The sequence below is a fragment of the Salvelinus sp. IW2-2015 genome, linkage group LG26 (genome assembly GCF_002910315.2).
Source record: "Salvelinus sp. IW2-2015 linkage group LG26, ASM291031v2, whole genome shotgun sequence".
In the NCBI taxonomy this organism is placed as follows: Eukaryota; Metazoa; Chordata; class Actinopteri; order Salmoniformes; family Salmonidae; genus Salvelinus; species Salvelinus sp. IW2-2015.
The window spans coordinates 11,525,043-11,530,983 of record NC_036866.1 but is presented as its reverse complement, the minus strand read 5'-3'; positions in this window follow the sequence as shown (position 1 = coordinate 11,530,983).

Here is a 5,941-nt window from a genome sequence, read left to right as displayed (position 1 = left end):
AAAAATATTTTGGGATCTTCAGTACTTCATGGCAGAAATGTTACAGGAAATACGTCATGTAGAGGTTCACCCCTTTCAGGCTCCTGAGCCTGTTCAGAGATCTGAGAAGAAATTTGAATTCGATTGAAGGAGTAAAGATGTTATTTTTTGTTTTTTCACACCTCCCCTAATTTTTATGCATTAAAGATTATCCGTTTTCACCCATCCCAGTAGACGGCGGCATGCACCTCTAACGTTGATTGCCATAATACCATAGAATAAGAAGTAACTTGTCCAAACTGAAATAACTAACAAGCTATTGTGTTAAGGTAAGAATTATTTGCCGCTTTGTTTGTCGCTGGGCAGTGAGGACCACATCAGCTTAAAACAAGAAGAAGCAGTTCCAGTGGGCACGTGATCACCAACACTGGACAATTGAGGAGTGGAAAAACACTGCCTGGTCCAAGTAATCCCAGTTCCTGTTGCGCCATGCTGATGGCAGAATCAGAATGTGGCATAAGCAGCATGAGTCCATGGCTCCATCCTGCCAGGTGTCAACGGTACAGACTGGTCGGGGTGGTGTAATGGTGTGAGGAATGTTTTCCTGGCACACGTTAGGTCCCTTGACACCAATTGAGCAACATTTGAAAGCCATACCTTGTAGAAACCATGCCTCAAAGAATTCAGGCTGTTCTGGAGGCAAAGGGGGGTCCGACCAGGTACTAGATGGGTGTACCTAATAAGCTAGGTGTATTTCATGTGTAACGTCTGCAATGTTGTGCCATATCTTGATTTAGTGCATTATTATAGGGTAAGCATTAGAATAAGCCGCCTCAATATGTGTAGCCATGGATGATATTTTCTCTCTAGGAGCGGATCCGTCTTCAGTACTGTGGAATAATTCTAATCTTAAAGTGGCAATCAGCAGTAGAAACGATATCAAAGCGGTCACCCCACTCCTGATTTGGTAAAAAGATGAGGAATGGGGCTGGCGAAATGTAACCTCACAATGGATGCAAGGACTGATCATCCATGGTATCAAAATTATAGTTACACTTTTTTATATATACATGTGGGTAGAGTTATTAAAGTGACTTATGCATAGATAATAACAGAGAGTAGCAGCAGAGTAAAAAGGGGGGGGGGGGTAATGCAAGTAGTCTGGGTAGCCATTTGATTAGATGTTCAGTAGTCTTATGGCTTGGCGGTAGAAGCTGTTTAGAAGTTTCTTGGACCTGAACTTGGCGCTCCGGTACCGCTTGCCGTGTGGTAGCAGAGAGAACAGTCTATGACTAGGGTGGCTGGAGTCTTTGACAATTTTTAGGGCCTTCCTCTGACACCGCCTTGTACAGAGGTCCTGGATGGCAGGAAGCTTGGACCCAGTGATGTACTGGGCCGTACGCACTACCCTCTGTAGTGTCATGCGGTCGGAGGTCGAGCAGTTGCCATACCAGGCAATGATGCAACCAGTCAGGATGCTCTTGATGGTGCTGCTGTAGAACCTTTTTAGGATCTGAGGACCCATGCTAAATCTTTTCAGTCTCCTGAGGGGGAATAGGTTTTGTTGTGACCTCTTCACAACTATCTTGGTGTGCTTGGACCATGTATGTTTGTTGGTGATGTGGACACCAAGGAACTTGAAGCTCTCAACCTGCTCCACTACAGCCCCATCAATGAGAATGAGGTCGTGCTCTGTCCTCCTTCTCCTGTAGTTCACAATCGTCTCCTTAGTCTTGATCACGTTGAGGGAGAGGTTGTTGTCCTGGCACCACACGGCCAGGTCTCTGACCTCCTCCCTATAGGCTGTCTCGTCATTGTTGGTGATATGGCCTACCATTGTTGTGTCATCGGCAAACTTAATGATGGTGTTGGAATCGTGCCTGGCCGTGCAGTCATGAGTGAACAGGGAGTACAGGAGGGGACTGAGCACGCACATCTGAGAGGCCCCCGTGTTGAGGATCAGCGTGGCGGATGTGTTGTTACCTATCCTTACCACCTGGAGGCGGCCCGTCAGGAAGTCCAGGATTCAGTTGCAGAGGGAGGTGTTTAGTCCCAGGGTCCTTAGCTTAGTGATGAGCTTTGAGGGCGCTATGGTGTTGAACGCTGAGCTGTAGTCAATGAATAGCATTCTCACATAGGTGTTCCTTTTATCCAGGTGGGAAAGGGCAGTATGGAGCGGCTCTGGATGAGTGTTTCCTGTTTTCTTATGGCGGTATACAGCTCATTGAGTGCAGTCTTAGTGCCAGCATTGTCCGTGGTGGTATGTAGACAGCTACGAAAAATACAGATAAACTCTCTAGATAGATAGTGTGGTCTACAGCTTATCATGAGATACTCTACCTCAGGCAAGCAAAACTTCCTTAGATATCGTGTACCAGCTGTTGTTTACAAATATACATAGACTGTCACCCCTTGTGTGACCAGAGGCTGCTGTTCTATCCTGCCGATACAGTGTATAACCCGCCAGCTGTATGTTATTCATGTGTAAGGAACTATGCTGCAGAAGAGAAGCAGGTACGGGGAGTTGACATTTAATTTGTAGCAGACCTGCAACTGGACAGGAACAGCGTCAGAACTGGGAACACAAAGACAGCCGACAATCAATGCAGCAGCGGGGAACAGAGCTGGGGAACTGACAAATACAGGGGAGGTAATAAAGAGGTGATTGAGTCCAGGTGAGTCCAATATCGCTGATGCGATAGGAAGGCAGGTGTGCGTAATGATGGTGGCAGGAGTGTGTAATGCAGGGCAGCCTGGCGCCCTCGAGCTCCATGGGGGAAGAGCGGGAGCAGCCGTGACATCATGTCGTCGTTCAGCCACGACTGTGAAACATAAGATATTACAGTTTTTAATGTCCCGTTGGTAGGATATACGTGCTTTAGTTTGTCCAAATTATTATCCAGCGATTGTACGTTGACCTGTAGTACGGATGGCAAAGGCAAATTAGCCACTCATCGGCGGATCCTCACATGGCACCCCAATCTCTTCCCACGATACCTCTTCTGTCTTTTTCTCCTGCGAATGATGGGGATGAGGGCCTGTTCGGGTGTCTGGAGTAAATCCCTCTCGTCCGACTCATGTGTGTAATAATGTGTTTACTGTATCTTCCACCAATGTGACACCCCCGCTTTGAGAAGGTTCTGTAGGAAGTGACCAGCTACACCCCTCACTACATGGAGGAGATTTAGTCTATCTTTGACCAATCACGGGAGGAGGAGAGGAAGAGGATCACCAACAATGAGAGGTATTCTACACCTGCAGTCAGACTGTTACTAGGAGGTTGTGTGTGGATGTGGGTGGTCTTTCATTATCTCTCACTGATCATTTCTCTCATGCCCTGATCTCATTTCACCTCTCTCTCCCTTCCCTTTCTATCTTTCTCTCTCTCCCTCTCATTTTCTCTCCCAGTGTGGATGCTGTGTATAATGAGTTTCACAACACTTTAAATTATTATAATATATTTTTAAATGTAACCTTTATTTAACTAGGCAAGTCAGTTAAGAACAAATTCTTATTTTGAATGACGGCCTAAACCCGGACGATGCTGGGCCAATTGTGTGCCGCCCTATGGGACTCCCAATCACGGCCGGATGTGATACAGCCTGGAATCGAACCAGGGACTGTAGTGATGCCTCTTGCACTGATATGCAGTGCCTTAGACTTCTGCGCCAAGGGAGCCCCTAGTTCAATGAGCAGGTCAAACTGCACTGGTGGAAGAACACCCACAGACCGGGCATGCCCTCTGACTGGCCTCAGTTCCACGTGCAACACACACACAGCAGGTTAATGGAAGTTAATGGGGCCTAATGGAGTACTGTAATATGGGGTGATGTAGACTTCAGCACCTTTGTTATTGTCAGAGTTAGTCAAATGTAGTGAACAGTGTTACAAGCTAATGTATCAGACTCTATAACAGTAATGTATGGTCCAACATTGTGACCATTATTAGAGACTGCCGGAGGGTAATATACTGGACTGGCCAGTCTTGTTGTTCAATGGAGTTTAATGAAACCTCTCTTTCAATAGTGGGCACCAGAAAAGAAAATCAAMAAGAGGTAGAGGTACAGTTTAGAGTAGCTATTACTGCAAAAAAATGCCATGCTATTTTTTGAAGAGAGCTCCTAACAACAAAACTCTTTTTCATCGCGATAGGTTTGATAAATTCACCTCTGAAGGTGAAATGTGTACTTACATTCTGAAATCTTGCTCTGATTTATCATCCAAAGGGTGCCAGAGATAACATGAAGTKTCGTTTTGTTATATAAAATCCTTTTTCATATCCTAAAAAGGTCCATATAGCATGCACGATTGATTTTGTATTTCCACTCGTTCAATTTGCAAAGAAAGGAATCTGTGAAAATCTAACCCTAAACGTTGTTTCAACCAGTCAAATCACATTCGTATGTATTCCTCAGAGATCCTAGAACGTAACCAGACTTCACTATATCATTAGGGGTGTAGTATATCCTATAGGACACCATATTTGGTCAGAGAGTGATGCCTTCGTGACACGCYGATGATGCGGGCAGTCTTCACTTGAGCGACTCTAACTTTATCAAATAAGCACCAATCGGGGTCAAACAAAGCTAGCTAGATAGCCAATGAGCTGGGCTTTATGGGAGTATCCGGAGACCCTGTATCTGTCGTAAAATGTAGCTGCTAACCTTGTACGACAGCATGCCTTTTCCTTTTGGACAAAAATTATAAGAATAGTCAGAGTTAAGAAAACTGGTTGTTTTGCAAATGTTGAACTTATATGGCTACTAATACAAGAAAACCTAAATCAAAGTCCAAGTATACAGATTTGACGATATTCTTGCAGAAAAATGTAATATGAATGCAAATGTCCCATTCACGATTTGCCCAAATGTACCTGGGTGACTTCACACTAAATGTCATGTAGTTCACTCATACTTCAAGTTATCCATCTAAAACTTTGCACATACACTACTGCTATCTTGTGGGCACCATCGGAATTACAACCAGAGTGATGGCTGGAACTGGGACCTTTGTATTTTCTTCTACCAGATCTATTGTGTTATATTCTCCTACATTCAATTCACGTTTCCACAAACGTTAAAGTGTTTCCTTTCAGATGGTACCAAGAATATGCATATCCTTGCTTCAGGGCCTGAGCTACAGGCAGTTAGATTTGGGTATGTCATTTAGGCGAAAATTGAAAAAAAGGGGGCTATCCCTTAAGCGGATTCTTGATAGGAAGCAAACTAGTGGCTTGGAAACACCAACCAGTTTAAAAGACCTCACAGTCTTCCTTGAGCCATATAGGGAGGTGTTCCATGAGATGTTTAAACTTTGCAAAATTGCACTTGCATTACCTGTGAGAAGTTAATCAAGACTGTCTTGAGAAATACAATGAGTGATGAGCGATTGAGCAATTTGGGKGTGTTAAGTGTAGATTCAAGGAGGGTTAGGGCCATAATCTTGATGATTTTGTGGATGTGTTTGCCAAAAGACACAGCAACCGGCGAATAAAGCTGTATTGAAAAGAGTGTTGCCTAATAAAGCAGGGATATGAATAGGTTGTGAGTAGGCTATCGTAAAATGTACATTGTCCATGATGTTTTTTTWGTTTTGTTTTTCATTTGAACATAGCCTACAATATATTTGTTTACAAAAAGACAGCAACAGGTGAATAAAGCTGTATTGAATGTAGCCTAAAAAAGCAGGGATATGGATAGGTTGTGAGAGAAGGCTATAATAAAATGTAAATTCTTGTCCATGATTATGCTTTTTTGTTTTGTTTTTCATTTTTGGACATATATAATATGTTTTTGTTTACAAAAAGAAACAGCAACAGCCGAATAAAGCTGTATTGAAAATATTTGAAGGCCTCTGTGGTGTTTTTAAACTTGAGTAGGCTTGTTCCCAGTAATTGTTAATTGTCATGGAACTCAAAATGTTAACTGTACCGGTATTAGTCTATGCACATCAGATAATTAGT